This window comes from Salmo salar, chromosome ssa13, assembly GCF_905237065.1.
Source record: "Salmo salar chromosome ssa13, Ssal_v3.1, whole genome shotgun sequence".
NCBI lineage: Eukaryota > Metazoa > Chordata > Actinopteri > Salmoniformes > Salmonidae > Salmo > Salmo salar.
This window is the reverse complement of record NC_059454.1, coordinates 113443949-113464573: the sequence shown is the minus strand read 5'-3', so window position 1 is coordinate 113464573 and position 20625 is coordinate 113443949.

Sequence of the window (20625 nt, the reverse complement as noted above, 5' to 3'; positions counted from 1 at the left end):
GTCTGGTTAAGGGGGTGTTGTTGTGCTGGACTGTTGTCTGGGTCTGGTTAAGGGGGTGTTGTTGTGCTGGACTGTTGTCTGGGTCTGGTTAAGGGGGGTGTTGTTGTGCTGGACTGTTGTCTGGGTCTGGTTAAGGGGGTGTTGTTGTGCTGGACTGTTGTCTGGGTCTGGTTAAGGGGGTGTTGTTGTGCTGGACTGTTGTCTGGGTCTGGTTAAGGGGGTGTTGTTGTGCTGGACTGTTGTCTGGGTCTGGTTAAGGGGGTGTTGTTGTGCTGGACTGTTGTCTGGGTCTGTGCTGACTGGAGTGTGTTCACCTGCTGTTCCAGCTCCACCTGTCTTACCTCCAGCTGGGTGAATTTATCCTTCATTTCAATGAGGGGGTAGTACTCTGTGCTGGGAGGTTAACTTTCTGCTTGGGGTTGCTCATCTGTGGGGTTGTATAATGAAGAGGTCTGGTCTGACCCGCTCAGGGTGGGGGTATCTTTCTCATGAGAGAGCTTCTCCTGCTGAACTCAATCTTTGATTAGGTGAAAGTCCATCTAAAACTGCTTGGGGTTGCCCTGTACCAATACTGTTCCAGACTTATAAAGATTTATATTAGCTGACTCAGAGTCCTTGTAGTTTAGTATCCTGAGTTTACACCTCTCAGTAACCCCCCCCCCTCTTAACAGAGGGGTAGTGTGCTAATATAGCACTGTGCCATGCCAGGGGATGGTCTGGTTAATATAGCACTGTGCCATGCCAGGGGATGGTCTGGTTAATATAGCACTGTACCATGCCAGGGGATGGTCTGGTTAATATAGCACTTTGTCATGCCAGGGGATGGTCTGGTTAATATAGCACTGTACCATGCCAGGGGATGGTCTGGTTAATATAGCACTTTGTCATGCCAGGGGATGGTCTGGTTAATATAGCACTGTACCATGCCAGGGGATGGTCTGGTTAATATAGCACTGTGCCAGGGGATGGTCTGGTTAATATAGCACTGTGCCAGGGGATGGTCTGGTTAATATAGCACTGTGCCAGGGGATGGTCTGGTTAATATAGCACTGTGCCAGGGGATGGTCTGGTTAATATAGTACTGTGCCAGGGGATGGTCTGGTTAATATAGCACTGTACCAGGGGATGGTCTGGTTAATATAGCACTGTGCCAGGGGATGGTCTGGTTAATATAGCACTGTGCCAGGGGATGGTCTGGTTAATATAGCACTGTGCCAGGGGATGGTCTGGTTAATATAGCACTGTGCCAGGGGATGGTCTGGTTATTATAGCACTGTGCAATGCCAGGGGATGGTCTGGTTAATATAGCACTGTACCAGGGGATGGTCTGGTTAATATAGCACTGTGCCAGGGGATGGTCTGGTTAATATAGCACTGTGCCAGGGGATGGTCTGGATAACATAGCACTGTGTCATGCCAGGGGATGGTCTGGTTAATATAGCACTGTGCCAGGGGATGGTCTGGTTAATATAGCACTGTGCCAGGGGATGGTCTGGTTAATATAGCACTGTGCCATGCCAGGGGATGGTCTGGTTAATATAGCACTGTGCCAGGGGATGGTCTGGTTAATATAGCACTGTGCCATGCCAGGGGATGGTCTGGTTAATATAGCACTGTACCAGGGGATGGTCTGGTTAATATAGCACTGTACCAGGGGATGGTCTGGTTAATATAGCACTGTGCCAGGGGATGGTCTGGTTAATATAGCACTGTGCCAGGGGATGGTCTGGTTAATATAGCACTGTGCCATGCCAGGGGATGGTCTGGTTAATATAGCACTGTGCCAGGGGATGGTCTGGTTAATATAGCACTGTGCCAGGGGATGGTCTGGTTAATATAGCACTGTACCAGGGGATGGTCTGGTTAATATAGCACTGTGCCAGGGGATGGTCTGGTTAATATAGCACTGTGCCAGGGGATGGTCTGGTTAATATAGCACTGTACCAGGGGATGGTCTGGTTAATATAGCACTGTGCCAGGGGATGGTCTGGTTAATATAGCACTGTGCCAGGGGATGGTCTGGTTAATATAGCACTGTGCCATGCCAGGGGATGGTCTGGTTAATATAGCACTGTGCCATGCCAGGGGATGGTCTGGTTAATATAGCACTGTGCCAGGGGATGGTCTGGTTAATATAGCACTGTACCATGCCAGGGGATGGTCTGGTTAATATAGCACTGTGCCAGGGGATGGTCTGGTTAATATAGCACTGTACCATGCCAGGGGATGGTCTGGTTAATATAGCACTGTGCCAGGGGATGGTCTGGTTAATATACCACTGTGCCAGGGGATGGTCTGGTTAATATAGTACTGTGCCAGGGGATGGTCTGGTTAATATAGCACTGTGTCATGCCAGGGGATGGTCTGGTTAATATAGCACTGTGCCAGGGGATGGTCTGGTTAATATAGCACTGTGCCAGGGGATGGTCTGGTTAATATAGCACTGTGCCAGGGGATGGTCTGGTTAATATAGCACTGTGCCAGGGGATGGTCTGGTTAATATAGCACTGTGCCAGGGGATGGTCTGGATAATATAGCACTGTGCCAGGGGATGGTCTGGTTAATATAGCACTGTGCCAGGGGATGGTCTGGTTAATATAGCACTGTGCCAGGGGATGGTCTGGTTAATATAGTACTGTGCCAGGGGATGGTCTGGTTAATATAGCACTGTGATGCCAGGGGATGGTCTGGTTAATATAGCACTGTGCCAGGGGATGGTCTGGTTAATATAGCACTGTGCCAGGGGATGGTCTGGTTAATATAGCACTGTGCCAGGGGATGGTCTGGTTAATATAGCACTGTGCCAGGGGATGGTCTGGTTAATATAGCACTGTGCCAGGGGATGGTCTGGTTAATATAGCACTGTGCCATGCCAGGGGATGGTCTGGTTAATATAGCACTGTGCCATGCCAGGGGATGGTCTGGTTAATATAGCACTGTGCCAGGGGATGGTCTGGTTAATATAACACTGTGTCAGGGGATGGTCTGGTTAATATAGCACTGTGCCAGGGGATGGTCTGGTTAATATAGCACTGTGCCAGGGGATGGTCTGGTTAATATAGCACTGTGCCAGGGGATGGTCTGGTTAATATAGCACTGTGCCATGCCAGGGGATGGTCTGGTTAATATAGCACTGGTCATGCCAGGGGATGGTCTGGTTAATATAGCACTGTGCCAGGGGATGGTCTGGTTAATATAGCACTGTACCAGGGGATGGTCTGGTTAATATAGCACTGTGCCAGGGGATGGTCTGGTTAATATAGCACTGTGTCATGCCAGGGGATGGTCTGGTTAATATAGCACTGTGCCAGGGGATGGTCTGGTTAATATAGCACTGTGCCAGGGGATGGTCTGGTTAATATAACACTGTGCCATGCCAGGGGATGGTCTGGTTAATATAGCACTGTGTCATGCCAGGGGATGGTCTGGTTAATATAGCACTGTGCCAGGGGATGGTCTGGTTAATATAGCACTGTACCAGGGGATGGTCTGGTTAATATAGCACTGTGCCAGGGGATGGTCTGGTTAATATAGCACTGTGCCAGGGGATGGTCTGGTTAATATAGCACTGTACCAGGGGATGGTCTGGTTAATATAGCACTGTGCCAGGGGATGGTCTGGTTAATATAGCACTGTACCAGGGGATGGTCTGGTTAATATAGCACTGTACCAGGGGATGGTCTGGTTAATATAGCACTGTGCCAGGGGATGGTCTGGTTAATATAGCACTGTGCCAGGGGATGGTCTGGATAATATAGCACTGTGCCAGGGGATGGTCTGGTTAATATAGCACTGTGCCAGGGGATGGTCTGGTTAATATAGCACTGTGCCAGGGGATGGTCTGGATAATATAGCACTGTGCCAGGGGATGGTCTGGATAATATAGCACTGTGCCAGGGGATGGTCTGGTTAATATAGCACTGTACCAGGGGATGGTCTGGTTAATATAGCACTGTACCAGGGGATGGTCTGGTTAATATAGCACTGTACCAGGGGTGGTCTGGTTAATATAGCACTGTGCCAGGGGGTGGTCTGGTTAATATAGCACTGTACCAGGGGATGGTCTGGTTAATATAGCACTGTGCCAGGGGATGGTCTGGTTAATATAGCACTGTGCCAGGGGATGGTCTGGTTAATATAGCACTGTACCAGGGGATGGTCTGGTTAATATAGCACTGTACCAGGGGATGGTCTGGTTAATATAGCACTGTGCCAGGGGATGGTCTGGTTAATATAGCACTGTACCAGGGGATGGTCTGGTTAATATAGCACTGTACCAGGGGATGGTCTGGTTAATATAGCACTGTACCAGGGGATGGTCTGGTTAATATAGCACTGTGCCAGGGGATGGTCTGGTTAATATAGCACTGTGCCAGGGGATGGTCTGGTTAATATAGCACTGTACCAGGGGATGGTCTGGTTAATATAGCACTGTACCAGGGGATGGTCTGGTTAATATAGCACTGTACCAGGGGATGGTCTGGTTAATATAGCACTGTACCAGGGGATGGTCTGGTTAATATAGCACTGTGCCAGGGGATGGTCTGGTTAATATAGCATTGTACCAGGGGATGGTCTGGTTAATATAGCACTGTGCCAGGGGATGGTCTGGTTAATATAGCACTGTGCCAGGGGATGGTCTGGTTAATATAGCACTGTGCCATGCCAGGGGATGGTCTGGTTAATATAGCACTGTGCCAGGGGATGGTCTGGTTAATATAGCACTGTACCAGGGGATGGTCTGGTTAATATAGCACTGTGCCAGGGGATGGTCTGGTTAATATAGCACTGTGCCAGGGGATGGTCTGGTTAATATAGCACTGTGCCAGGGGATGGTCTGGTTAATATAGCACTGTGTCATGCCAGGGGATGGTCTGGTTAATATAGCACTGTGCCAGGGGATGGTCTGGTTAATATAGCACTGTGCCAGGGGATGGTCTGGTTAATATAGCACTGTGCCATGCCAGGGGATGGTCTGGTTAATATAGCACTGTGTCATGCCAGGGGATGGTCTGGTTAATATAGCACTGTGCCAGGGGATGGTCTGGTTAATATAGCACTGTACCAGGGGATGGTCTGGTTAATATAGCACTGTGCCAGGGGATGGTCTGGTTAATATAGCACTGTGCCAGGGGATGGTCTGGTTAATATAGCACTGTACCAGGGGATGGTCTGGTTAATATAGCACTGTGCCAGGGGATGGTCTGGTTAATATAGCACTGTACCAGGGGATGGTCTGGTTAATATAGCACTGTACCAGGGGATGGTCTGGTTAATATAGCACTGTGCCAGGGGATGGTCTGGTTAATATAGCACTGTGCCAGGGGATGGTCTGGATAATATAGCACTGTGCCAGGGGATGGTCTGGTTAATATAGCACTGTGCCAGGGGATGGTCTGGTTAATATAGCACTGTGCCAGGGGATGGTCTGGATAATATAGCACTGTGCCAGGGGATGGTCTGGATAATATAGCACTGTGCCAGGGGATGGTCTGGTTAATATAGCACTGTACCAGGGGATGGTCTGGTTAATATAGCACTGTACCAGGGGATGGTCTGGTTAATATAGCACTGTACCAGGGGTGGTCTGGTTAATATAGCACTGTGCCAGGGGGTGGTCTGGTTAATATAGCACTGTACCAGGGGATGGTCTGGTTAATATAGCACTGTGCCAGGGGATGGTCTGGTTAATATAGCACTGTGCCAGGGGATGGTCTGGTTAATATAGCACTGTACCAGGGGATGGTCTGGTTAATATAGCACTGTACCAGGGGATGGTCTGGTTAATATAGCACTGTGCCAGGGGATGGTCTGGTTAATATAGCACTGTGCCAGGGGATGGTCTGGTTAATATAGCACTGTACCAGGGGATGGTCTGGTTAATATAGCACTGTGCCAGGGGATGGTCTGGTTAATATAGCACTGTGCCAGGGGATGGTCTGGTTAATATAGCACTGTACCAGGGGATGGTCTGGTTAATATAGCACTGTGCCATGCCAGGGGATGGTCTGGTTAATATAGCACTGTGCCATGCCAGGGGATGGTCTGGTTAATATAGCACTGTGCCAGGGGATGGTCTGGTTAATATAGCACTGTACCAGGGGATGGTCTGGTTAATATAGCACTGTGCCAGGGGATGGTCTGGTTAATATAGCACTGTACCAGGGGATGGTCTGGATAATATAGCACTGTGCCATGGGATGGTCTGTGTGGAAGACGAGGTTGCTGATGTTCCCATTTTTATAATAGTCAGCAAAAAGTGTCTCTTGATTTTCCACGAGGAGCTTCATTTTGTGCTCTTTTCATGTCTTATCATTCTTTCCATACCCAGGGTTCTGTATTTAATTCCCTCTGAACAGCGGGAGGCAGCTTCTAAGGCCTCTCCGTTTGGTTGGAGTTCACTGTTCCACTCTTCTGCCATTGTTGGGCTAAAGGGCTTTGACACCTCTCACTTGACACATCAGTGCTAATTGAAGTTGTATGAAGCTTGGCAGCCTTAATTTAGCATTCAGTCCTGATAAAGTAATGCAATGTATTTTTCTTGGCTTTTGGAAATAAAATATAGCTTCAGACTAAACATGACTCACTCGGTTCCAGGTTGGACGGTGTTTTCAGGTTTCTGTTGTTTTCCAGAGCATTTGCTGTATGGCGTTGGAATAATAATCTTTGGTAGTTGTAAACCTTCCAGGTGATTCTGTAATTCTGTACAAAATCAGGTTGTAGGTTTTGAGTTTTGATTTGCAGTGAAGGTTGTTGTAGAGGGTAGCATGCTGTATATGTACCTGACAAAAAAACAAAGTTTGAGCTCTCCTCTCTCTCTCTCTCTCTCTCTCTCTCTCTCTCTCACGTGGAACGAGGGAGAGCTCAGATTGTTGTTTTGGAAAGTTTGCTGTTTTGAAAAGTTTGATAAGTCTATTGAAAAAGTTTTGTTACTAGCTAGCTACCTTTTTGAGTTTGGATCCTGCGACGTGGTTGAAATCTGACACCGTGGTTGGATTAACAAGAAGTCAATCTTTAAACCCATGTATAACACTTGTATGTTTAATGAATTTTTATAATGAGTATTTCTGTTTTCGAATTTGACGCTCTGCAATTTCACTGGATGTTGGCCAGGTGGGACGGTAGCGTCCCACACCCCCTAGTGAGGTTAAGGGGCCCATCCAAGAGCTGAGAAGTCGATTGTGGGGGAATCTCCCTCCCCTTCTTCCGGTGGTATTTCTCCCTCCAACCGGAACGGGCTTCTGTCAGAGAAAGCATTGATTTCAGGTAAGAGGACTTCCCATTTTTCTGCTGGCATTTCATGGTCCCATTGTAAAGGGCTTCCGTCAGGGATATCTGCCAGAGTAGGTATGTCGTCAGGCGTAAAAGGCATGTCACTCCCCACATTCCTGGACTCTCTGGTCCCTCTGGAGAGAATATCCATTGTTTGCAGGTTTTGCCACTTTATATAATGTTTACATACACTACTCATCTCAAATGTATATACTGTACTCTATACCATCTACTGCATCTTGCCCATGCCGTTCGGCCATCACTCATCCATATATATTTTTATGTACATATTCTTATTCATTCCTTTACACTTGTGTGTATACAGTAGTTGTTGTGAAATTGTTAGATTACTTGTTAGATATTACTGCATGGTCGGAACTAGAAGCACAAGCATTTCACTACACTCACATTAACATCTGCTAACCATGTGTATGTGACAAATACAATTTGATTTGATTTAGTTGAGTATCTGGAGCATCAGCATTTTTGGGTTCGATTACAGGCTCAAAATGGCCAGAAACAAAGCACATTCTTCTGAAACTCATCAGTCTATTCTTGTTCTGAGAAATGAAGGCTATTCCATGTGAGAAATTCCCAAGAAACTGAAGATCTGGTACAGCGCTGTGTACTACTCCCTTCACAGAACAGTGCAAACTGGCTCTAACCAGAATAGAAAGAGGAGTCCTGCCATCCAGGACCAATACAATAGGCAGTGTCAGAGGAAAGCTCATAAAATTGTCAGAGACTCCAGTCACCCAAGTTATAGACTGTTTTCTCTGCTACCGCATTGCAAGCGGTACCGGAGCGCCAAGTCTAGGACCAAAAGGCTCCTCAACTGTAACGGCCGTCTGAAAGAGTAGACCAAGGCGCAGCGTGGATAGTGCTGATCATGGATTTATTTCTGGTGAACACTTAAACAAAATAACAAAACGACAGTTCTGTCAGGTAATACTCACGAAACAGAAAGTAACCAAACCCAAAGGAAAACAGGCTGCCTAAGTATGGCTCCCAATCAGCAACAACGATGTACAGCTGTCCCTGATTGAGAGCCATACCAGGCCAAAACAAAGAAATACAAAAACATAGAAAAAAGGACATAGAATGCCCACCCTAGTCACACCCTGGCCTAACCAAAATAGAGAATAAAACCCTCCCTATGGCCAGGGCGTGACGTCAACATATTCTACCCTCAAGCCATAAGGCTGCTGAACAATTAATACAATCACCACCGGACAATTTACATTGACGACGCACCCTCCCTTTTGTATACCACTGCTACATGCTGTTCATTATCTATATTATCTATACATAGTCACGTTAACCCCACCTACATCTACAAATTACCTCAACTAACCTGTACCTGTACCCCCGCACACTGACTTGGTACCGGTGCCTCCTGTATATAGCCTCGTTATTGTTATTCTTATTGTTTTAATTATTTATTTTAGTCTACTTGTTAAATATTTTCTGAACTCTTCTTGAACTGCACTGTTGGTTAAGGGCTTGTAAGTAAGCATTTCACGGTAAAGTCTCCACTACACTATTCGGCGCATGTGACAAATACAGTTTGATTTGATTTGAGTGGGAGGCCTCGGTGCTCAACTGACACTCCTGCTAGCGTCTGATCCTCCCTTTCTAGTTGACCGGACAACAGCCTCACAGGTGAGTCACACTCACTAAGTCCCGGTTATAGGGTTTCAGTTGAGACAAATTTCTTGAAATTAATTCTTAGCTGAATGCAGGGGTTTGACACTTCGTCTGAGTAAGGAGAAACTATAAATACTCAGTGCTCCTTTTGTGTGTCTTTTACACAGTTACCCTGGAGCTCGCCTGTGGTTTCCTGTTCTGGCCGCGGGACATCTAAGGTGAACCCCCTGGGTCTGTAGTTGTTATAATGCTAGTCTTCTTCTGGCCGCGGGACATCTAAGGTGAACCCCCTGGGTCTGTAGTTGTTATGATGCTTGTCTTCTTCTGGCCGCGGGACATCTAAGGTGAACCCCCTGGGTCTGTAGTTGTTATGATGATGCCACTTCAGCACTTTCAACAAGTTATTGAACTCTTTAATGAAAACAGTAACACTTGTCTTTTGGTTTCACAACGGATGGACTTCATTAGCTTTTTATATAGCAATTATAATACAAAATCTTCTAACAATAACAATGAAGTTCTGTTCTTACCTTACCCCAGAAGTCTTCTAACTCTTAATACATCCACCAGATCCTGATCTGTCTGTGCCACAAAAATATCCCCCGCTGACGGGTAGTATACCATGTCACAAACTACTCTGTCTGACCTGGTAACTCCTCCAGTCTCCAGTCAGAGCTATGCTAACACTGAGACAAGGTAGATGACCTGGTGACTCCTCCAGTCTCCAGTCAGAGCTATGCTAACACTGAGACAAGGTAGATGACCTGGTGACTCCTCCAGTCTCCAGTCAGAGCTATGCTAACACTGAGACAAGGTAGATGACCTAGTGACTCCTCCAGTCTCCAGTCAGAGCTATGCTAACACTGAGACAAGGTAGATGACCTGGTGACTCCTCCAGTCTCCAGTCAGAGCTATGCTAACACTGAGACAAGGTAGATGACCTAGTGACTCCTCCAGTCTCCAGTCAGAGCTATGGTAACACTGAGACAAGGTAGATGACCTGGTGACTCCTCCAGTCTCCAGTCAGAGCTATGCTAACACTGAGACAAGGTAGATGACCTGGTGACTCCTCCAGTCTCCAGTCAGAGCTATGGTAACACTGAGACAAGGTAGATGACCTGGTGACTCCTCCAGTCTCCAGTCAGAGCTATGGTAACACTGAGACAAGGTAGATGACCTGGTGATTCCTCCAGTCTCCAGTCAGAGCTATGCTAACACTGAGACAAGGTAGATGACCTGGTGACTCCTCCAGTCTCCAGTCAGAGCTATGCTAACACTGAGACAAGGTAGATGACCTGGTGACTCCTCCAGTCTCCAGTCAGAGCTATGCTAACACTGAGACAAGGTAGATGACCTGGTGATTCCTCCAGTCTCCAGTCAGAGCTATGCTAACACTGAGACAAGGTAGATGACCTAGTGACTCCTCCAGTCTCCAGTCAGAGCTATGCTAACACTGAGACAAGGTAGATGAAGAAGAAGCCTAGTCAGTATTTTACATTTGTATTTAACTTTTATTTAACCAGGAAAAGCCCATTGAGACCCAGAGTCTCTTTTTCAAGGGAGACCTGGCCAAGAAGGCAGCAACAATCAATACATTACAGAATTAAAACATACAACAACATGATCCAGCCATGATCCCATTAATATTTTAAATGAATTTAGTGGCACTAAAATATCTAGATGAAGCATGAATTGAAGACTATTCCATGCCTATGGTGCACAAGAAGATAAGTCTTGCCTAATACTATGAATGTCCTGGGGACTTTAAGTAGCAACCACCTAGCAGACCAGGTATGGTAACTGCTGGTGGTGAAGGAGACCAGACTACATAGGTAAAGAGGGAGTTTACCCAAAAGGCCTTTGTAGACGAACACATACAAATGCATCTATGTTTGCATATAAATTGAGGTCCAACCTTCCATTTTGTACAATTTACAATGGTGGGGGAGTGACTTGGCATTTGTAATAAAGCGCAAGGATGCATGATAAACAGAGTCCAGTCTCTGGTAGACAGAGGAGGCTGCATGCATATACAACAAGTCACCATAATCAATTACAGAGAGAAAAGTGGCCTGCACAAGCTTCTTTCTAGCCATAAGCAGGAAGCAAGCCTTATTACAAAAATAAAAACCCAATTTCAATGTAAGCTTTGTCACAAGATTATCCACATGGACTATAAAAGACAACTTGTCATCCAACCAAATACCTAGGTATTTGTAGGATGACACTTTTTCAATGGATAAGACACCAGATGTGACAATGCTAACCTTCTCTGGCAGAGTTCTTGCTCTGGTAAAGGTCATGAATTTAGTTTTTTTGTACATTCAAGACCAGTTTGAGACCATAAAGGGAGTCCTGCAGTGACTGAAGTCTGGAGCTCTTCAACAACCTGGTGACTCTTCCAGTCTCCAGACAGAGCCATGGTAACACTGAGACAAGGAAGATGAAGAACTTGCAGACTTGTTTACGTGCTGCTGTGCGTTTTGTTGCCAATCTTACTTTGCTACCTGACTACCTCCCGGTTTTTACTTTTTCATTACCGTATATTTTTTGTTTTTCCCTCACTCAACTTTTTTCATTCAACTTTTTCACCCCGGAGGTTTTATCTGGACATGGTTCGTCAGGACTTCAAACAGCCGAAGCTAAGTAACATTAACATGAGGCCTTCTAATTGCAGTCGTTGTACTTATAATATACAGGAGAACGATCGCCTTACGGCGAGGATAGCCGTGCTGCAAGCCCAGCTTCAGACGCAATCGTTAGGCAAGGGCAATTTCAGTGTAGGAAAGGATGAAACAGCATCTGTGCCACCAGTAAGTACAGATAGTAACGTTAGTATAAATCCCCTCGCACGGTCCCCGCAGCCGGACAACTTTCTCATGGCTTCTGGAGGGAAACGCTGTAGGAATGCTCAACCGGTGTCGCTTATTCAGCCGACAGAAACTTTCAATCGGTTCTCTCCATTAACCTGTTATGGCTAGGGGGCAGTATTTTCACAGCTGGATAAAAAACGTACCCGATTTAATCTGGTTACTACTCCTGCCCAGTAACTAGAATATGCATATAATTATTGGCTTTGGATAGAAAACACTCCAAAGTTTCTAAAACTGTTTGAATGGTGTCTGTGAGTATAACAGAACTCAAATGGCAGGTCAAAACCTGAGAGATTCCTTTACAGGAAGTGGCCTGTCTGACAAATTGTGTTTCATCTTGGCTCTTTTTATTGAAGACTGAGGATCTTTTGCAATAACGTGACACTTCCTACGGCTCCCATAGGCTCTCAGAGCCCGGGAAAAAGCTGAACGATATCGAGGCAGGCTCAGGCTGAAACACATTATCGCTTTTGGCAAGTGGCCGATCAGAGTACTATGGGCTTAGGCGCGTGCCCGAGTCGACCGAATGCTTTATTTTCTTTCGTCTGTTTACCTAAACGCAGATTCCCGGTCGGAATATTATCGCTTTTTTATGAGAAAAATGGCATAAAAATGATTTTAAACAGCGGTTGACATGGTTCGAAGTACGGTAATGGAATATTTAGAATTTTTTTGTCACGAATTGCGCCATGCTCGTCACCCTTATTTACCCTTTCGGATAGTGTCTTGAACGCACGAACAAAACGCCGCTGTTTGGATATAACTATGGATTATTTTGAACCAAACCAACATTTGTTATTGAAGTAGAAGTCCTGGGAGTGCATTCTGACAAAGACAGCAAAGGTAATAACATTTTTCTTATAGTAAATCTGACTTTGATGAGTGCTAAACTTGCTGGGTGTCTAAATAGCTAGCCTTGTGATGCCGGGCTATCTACTGAGAATATTGCAAAATGTGCTTTCACCGAAAAGCTATTTTAAAATCGGACATAGAGTGCACAGAGGAGTTCTGTATCTATAATTCTTAAAATAATTTTTATGCTTTTTGTGAACGTTTATCGTGAGTAATTTAGTAAATTCACCGGCAGTGTTCGGTGGGAATGCTAGTCACATGCTAGTCACATGCTAATGTAAAAAGCTGGTTTTTGATATAAATATGAACTTGATTGAACAAAACATGCATGTATTGTATAACATAATGTCCTAGGGTTGTCATCTGATGAAGATCATCAAAGGTTAGTGTTACATTTAGCTGTGGTTTGGGTTTATGTGACATTATATGATAGCTTGAAAAATGGGGGTCTGATTATTTCTGGCTGGGTACTCTGCTGACATAATCTAATGTTTTGCTTTCGTTGTAAAGCCTTTTTGAAATTGGACAGTGTGGTTAGATTAACGAGAGTCTTATCTTTAAAATGGTGTAAAATTGTCATATGTTTGAAAAATTTAAGTTTTTGCATTTTTGAGGAATTTGAATAACGCGCCACGGGATTACACTGGCTGAGGTTAAATTCTTATGAAGTTTTGAACTTTTATTTGCTATTTATTTTTTATTTTATTTATTTCACCTTTATTTAACCAGGTAGGCTAGTTGAGAACATTCTCATTTACAACTGCGACCTGCCCAAGATAAAGCACAGCAGTTTGACACATACAACAACACAGAGTTACACATGGAATAAACAAACATACAGTCAATAAGAAAAATCTATATACAGTGATCGCAAATGAGGTAAGATAAGGGAGGTAAGGCAATAAATAGGCCATGGTGGTGAAGTAATTACAATATAGCAATTAGGCACTGGAGTGGTAGATGTGCAGAAGATGAATGTGCAAGTAGAGATACGGGGGTGCGAAGGAGCAAGATAAATAAATAAATACAGTATGGGGATGAGGTAGATAGATGGGCTGTTTACAGATGGGCTATGTACAGGTGCAGTGATCTGTGAGCTGCTCTGACAGCTGGTGCTTAAAGCTAGTGAGGGAGATATGGGTCTCCAGCTTCAGTGATTTTTGCAGTTTGTTCCAGTCATTGGCAGCAGTGAACTGGAAGGAAAGATGACCAAAGGAGGAATTGGCTTTGGGGCTTTGCTGAGGTGGGGCTTTACCTAGCAGAGACTTGTAGATGACCTGGAGCCAGTGGGTTTGGCGACGAGTATGAAGCGAAATTTATGGCCTGTAGGTCTCATTGACCTGAGCTCATACAACTCGTTTTTGAGTAAAAAAAAGTATAATGTATGGATTATTTTGACGATAACAAATACTCAGATGAAACATACTGTGCTATTTATCACAGACGACTTTGTGTCAAAGTTTAACAAGGACTCTCTCCTCCTCACCAGTGTCATGATCAAAGATATGATCAAGAGCCTCACATTGTCACGTCCTGACCATAGAAAACTTTTATTTTCTATGGTAGAGTAGGTCAGGGCGTGACAGGGGGTTTTGTCTAGTTTATGCATTTCTTTGTTGGTTCTAGGTTCTTTTTTCTATGTTGGGGTTTTGTATGGTTCCCAATTAGAGGCAGCTGGTTGTCGTTGTCTCTAATTGGGAATCATATTTAAGTTGTTGTTTTTCCCACTAAGGTTTGTGGGAGATTATTTTGAGTGTATGTTGCACCTCTACGTCACAGTTTGTTGTTTTTGTTTATTTAGTGTATTGTATGTATTGCATAGTTTCACAAATAAATAAAGATGTGGAACGATACACACACTGCGCTTTGGTCCGCTCCTTTATACAACAATCGTGACACACATACAGTATATCGCTTTGGTCATTGTGCTGCTACAGAATGAATTGTGAGCAAGGACTCAGAAAAGCTTTATACACCAGAGCTGCGAGAAAAGTTAAATATATTATTGAAACAATGTTGCGATTGTTTGTTAGAATGCCAACAGGTGTGGATCCCGTGGGGGAAATATTCTATTAGGGAAAGGTTCCCGTGGGGGTTGCCAAGAAGTGGAGTGAGGTGTGTGTGTGTGTGTGTGTGTGTGTGTGTGTGTGTGTGTGTGTGTGTGTGTGTGTGTGTGTGTGTGTGTGTGTTCAAACACACATGCATGTCGGGGTCTGGGAGAGGAAGTGTGTCCATCTGATGAATGGGCATGTGCCTGAACTCAATTTTATACACTAATTGTAGTCTCACCCATTAATTTCTAATGACCGGTCATTTTTGACCGGGAACACCACAGGTGTACAAAAGTTAAATTAAACACCCAAAATGTAATGAAAATCATCCAAATGTATTTTGTGTGTTCAGATGCCCTGTGTGGACAAAGTCATGGAACCGGATAACAGCAGGAGGCTTGATGTGCTGAATAAATAAAGTTGGATTTGATTGGATGTGTCTCAATCCACCGCATCCACCAGTGTCGCACTTCCGCATCTGTGGTGAAAGTTGACAGAGGTAGAGGGGTGTTTGACCATGAGACATCCCCAAAAAAATCAGTCTTTTTATGAGAACGTCTGTAGTGTCTGAACGATTTGACCTACAAACTAACGACCACTCCATGGAAAGGGGAGATTCTCACGAACGCACTACGACCCCCCATAAATGTAGATGCGTCTGAAGTCTGATCCGTCGATGTGCTAACTTCTGTTTGGTAGCGTCCGAACCGTTTGGGCTTCAAACTAATGGGACCCCACTGTGGAAAGAGGAGATTCTCTCCAAGACGATGGTGTTCTCCGTTTTGCTGTATAACCACAAGTATCAGTAGACTCGTCCGAAGTCGGAACCTGTCAATGTGCTAACTTCTGTTTGGTAGCCTCCGAACTGTTTAGGTTACAAACTAATGGGACCCCACTGTGGAAAGAGGAGATTCTTATGAACGCGGTGGTGTTCTCCGCTTTTCTCTACGACCCTCACAAATCAAATCAAGTCCGATTTGATTTGATTTGTCACACGCGCCAAATACAACAGACCTTAGAGTGAAGAGCTGTACTTACTTACAAGCCATTAACCAACAATGCAACATAAATCAATGTTGTCTTGTTGACATGTAGCTAGTCTTCCTCAGTAATATTCTCTGTTGGTTTGCCTGTCCTCGGAGAGATCTGGCTGAGTTCATCTGACTTATACATTTTTGTGTTTTAGAAGCCATAATATGCTGCATATGGTCACGCTAACTCAGGAAAGGTGAATTACCACATGGCATGCTAAAACCAAACACAAACATTACTCAACATTCCCCAAACCAGGTAGGGAGTGACTGCCTGACAACATCTGGTCAGAGAGCCATGTCATTCCCCTGACAAGATAATACATGGCATAAATTAGCATTCATCAGCGTGGTCATACCCTTTCATGTTCCCCTTCTGTATTTAGTTCTATATTTATGACATGCATCTAGACATTAACCCAACCCAGAAAGACAGAGGGACAGACAGAAGATGCATTGTATGTTGGGCATGTTTGTCTGCCACAAATGGCACCCTATATAGTGCACTACTTTTCACAGACAAGGGCCTTGTGGTCAACAGAGATTGTTGTATCAGCACTGGAGAATCTCTCTTGTTTGTTCCTCTAGAAGGACCACTGACGTGTACTCCAGACAGGAGAAAATCTCTGTTTGTTCATCTAGAAGGACCACGTGTTTTAGTCCTCTAGACAGGAGAAAATCTGTTGTTTGTTCCTCTAGAAGGACCACGTGTTTTAGTCCTCTAGACAGGAGAAACTCTGTTGTTTGTTCCTCTAGAAGGACCACTGACGTGTACTCCAGACAGCAGGAACTCTTTGTTTGCACCTCCAGAAGGACATATTCTCCTCTCCTCTATTATTTTCTATTCTATTCTCCTCTGCGCACCTCTCCTGTATTCAATTCTCCTCTCCCCTATTCTCGTCTTCCCTCCTCTCCTCTATTCTCCTCTTCTCTCCTTTCCTCTCCCCTGTCCTCCTTCCCTCTTCTCTCCTTTCCTCTCCCCTGTTCTCCTCTTCTCTTCTCTCCTTCCCTCTCCTCTATTCTCCTTTCCTCTCCCCTGTTCTCCTCTTCTCTTCTCTCCTTCCCTCTCCTCTATTCTCCTTTTCTCTCCCCTATTCTACTTTCTCTCTCCTTTTCTCTCCCCTAGTCTCCTCTCCTCTCTCCTTTTCTCTCCCCTAGTCTCCTCTCCTCTCTCCTTTTCTCTCCCCTAGTCTCCTCTCCTCTCTCCTTTTCTCTCCCCTAGTCTCCTCTCCTCTCTCCTTTTCTCTCCCCTAGTCTCCTCTTCTCTCTCCTTTTCTCTCCCCTAGTCTCCTCTTCTCTCTCCTTTTCTCTCTCCTAGTCTCCTCTTCTCTCTCCTTTTCTCTCTCCTAGTCTCCTCTCCTCTCTCCTTTTCTCTCTCCTAGTCTCCTTTCCTCTCTCCTTTTCTCTCCCCTAGTCTCCTCTTCCCTATCCCTTTCTCTCTCCTAGTCTCCTCTCCCCTTTCCTTTTCTCTCCCCTAGTCTCCTCTCCTCTCTCCTTTATTCTCTTCCTCTCTCCTCTTCCTCTCTCCCCTATTCTCCTCTCCTTCTCTCTTCTGACAGGTCGAAGGTCAATGGGTCCTTGTTAATGAGGTTAAAAGTTGCCTGTCGTTAACCTCCCCCTCCTAACACAGTCAGAGAAAATGGGAGATTGCTCACTAAAGATCCCTGCAACACTTTTGCACAGGCTGGGTTAGGGTTCAGCCTGGCCCAGGGTTAGGTTTAGTGGTCAGAGGTCAGAGGTTACTTCTGTAGTGTAGGGTAGGTTTAGGGCTGTTGCGGTGATGGCAGTCATGAGTCCTGACCGCAGTAAAATTCCATCGTTGAGTCACGGTATTCTCCTCTTATACACTCTGGACATGCTTTGGTAGCACCCAACTCACTAATATTCATCAGGTCCTAATGATCTGGTACTCAGGGCTCTGTTGTCCCTCCATCAGATCCTAATGATCTGGTACTCAGGGCTCTATTGTTCCTCCATCAGGTCCTAATGACCTGGTACTCAGGGCTCTATTGTTCCTCCATCAGGTCCTAATGACCTGGTACTCAGGGCTCTATTGTTCCTCCATCAGGTCCTAATGACCTGGTACTCAGGGCTCTATTGGCCCTCCATCAGGTCCCAATGACCTGGTACTCAGGGCATCAATGAAAGTGCAATTGAAAAAAACACATCAAAACAGGATCCTGATTTCAAATCTCAGCTCACTGTGATGATCAATTTGAAGACAGAAGTTCAACAGCAGGTTGGAACAGTGTAAAACATGGTTGTTGTGGATGTTGTTTCAAAGTTTAACACAACGAAATGAACAGTGCAATCTAAGGTTATAATTCATTCAAAACATCCATACACACATTAGAGCTTATGAATAGGCGTATGAGCCAAAAAACCCAAAACAAATCCTGAATTAAAATTATGATTGCGATTTATACAATTGTCAAAGCTAAAATACCACCCCTGCAGGATTAACAATTAAACTCGCCCCCTGCCTACCCAATAGCAGGTCAGTTATCAGTCCTCATGAAACCCTATAGAGTTGATAGATGATGCTCTGCCTTACCACTGAGCTGGTCTACAGCTAGGGACTATTCCACAAGATCAACAGTCAGGGCCTTACAGGGAAGTGGGCTATCCTCGAAGTCGACTGCCTACGCTCCTTGAACCTTATAAACCCAGCACCTTCTCTTTCAACCTCGACACACTAATACCTAAATCATGATGATTTATTCAGTGGTTACCACCTAATGCTAACTCATGATGACGTATCTCTACCGCTCCTGCTGTCTCTAGAGAGTTGAAAACAGCAGGTCTGGGACAGGTAGCACGTCCGGTGAACAGGTCAGGGTTCCATAGCCGCAGGCAGAACAGTTGAAACTGGAGCAGCAGCACGGCCAGGTGGACTGGGGACAGCAAGGAGTCATCAGACCAGGTAGTCCTTAGGCATGGTCCTAGGGCTCAGGTCCTCCAAGAGAGAGAAAGAAAAGAAGGAGAAAGAGAGAATTAGAGAGAGCATATTTAAATTCATATACTCCAGATATAACAGACTGACCCTAGCCCACCGTCACATGAACTACTGCAGCATAAATACTGGAGGCTGAGACAGGAGGGGTCAGGAGACACTGTAGCCACTTTGCCAAAGCACAGCCCCCACACCACTAGAGGGATATCTTCCATCACCAACTTACCATCCTGAGACAAGGCCGAGTATAGCCCACAAAGATCTCCACCACGGCACAACCCAAGGGAGTGCGTCAACCCAGACAGGAAGACCACGTCAGTGACTCAACCCACTCAAGCGATGCACCCCTCCTAGGGATGGAATGGAAGAGCACCAGTAAGCCAGTGACTCGGCCCCTGTAAAAGGGTTAGAGGCAGAGAATCCCAGTGGAGAGAGGGGAACCGGCCAGGCAGAGACAGCAAGGGCAGTTCGTTGCTCCAGCCTTTCCGTTCACCTTCACACTCCTGGGCCAGACTACAATCAATCATAGGACCTACTGAAGAGATGAGTCTTCAATAAAGACTTAAAGGTTGAGACCGAGTCTGCGTCTCTCACATGGGTAGGCAGACCATTCCATAAAAATGGAGCTATATAGGAGAAAGCCCTGCCTCCAGCTGTTTGCTTAGAAATTCTAGGGACAATTAGGAGGCCTGCGTCTTGTGACTGTAGCGTACGTGTAGGTATGTACAGCAGGACCAAATCGGAAAGATAGGTAGGAGCAAGGGAATATAATGTTTTGTAGGTTAGCAGTAAAACCTTGAAATCAGCCCTTGCCTTAACAGGAAGCCAGTGTAGGGAGGCTAGCACTGGAGTAAAATGATCACTTTTTTTGGTTCTAGTCAAGATTCTAGCAGCCGTGTTTAGCACTAACTGAAGTTTATTTAGTGCTTTATCCGGGTAGCCGGAAAGTAGAGCATTGCAGTAGTCTAACCTAGAAGTAACAAACGCATGGATTCATTTTTCTGCATCATTTTCGGACAGAAAGTTTCAGATTTTTGCAATGTTACATAGATGGAAAAAAGCTGTCCTTGAAACAGTCTTGATATGTTCTTCAAAAGAGAGATCAGGGTTCAGAGTAACGCCGAGGTCCTTCACAGTTTTATTTGAGACAACTGTACAACCATCAAGGTTAATTGTCAGATTCAACAGAACATCTCTTTGTTTCTTGGGACAGACAGCTCAGTACATTCAACATGTCAATACCTCTCATAAATAAAAGTAGTGATGAAGTGAATCTCTCCTCCACTTTCAGCCAGGAGAGATTGACATGCATATTATTAATATTTGCTCTCTGTGTACATCCAAGGGCCAGCCGTGCTGCCCTGTTCTGAGCCAATTGCAATTTTCCTAAGTCCTTTTGTGTGGCACCTGACCACACGGCTGAACACTATTCAAGGTGCGACAAAACTAGGGCCTGTAGAACCTGCCTTGTTGATAGTGTTGTTGAGAAGGTAGAAACTAGGGCCTGTAGAACCTGCCTTGTTGATAGTGCTGTTAAGAAGGTAGAGACTAGGGCCTGTAGGACCTGCCTTGTTGATAGTGTTGTTAAGAAGGTAGAAACTAGGGCCTGTAGGACCTGCCTTGTTGATAGTGCTGTTAAGAAGGTAGAGACTAGGGCCTGTAGGACCTGCCTTGTTGATAGTGTTGTTAAGAAGGTAGAAACTAGGGCCTATAGGACCTGCCTTGTTGATAGTGTTGTTAAGAAGGTAGAAACTAGGGTCTGTAGGACCTGCCTTGTTGATAGTGCTGTTAAGAAGGTAGAAACTAGGGTCTGTAAGACCTGTCTTGTTGATAGTGTTGTTGAGAAGGTAGAAACTAGGGCCTGTAGAACCTGCCTTGTTGATAGTGTTGTTAAGAAGGTAGAAACTAGGGCCTGTAGGACCTGCCTTGTTGATAGTGTTGTTAAG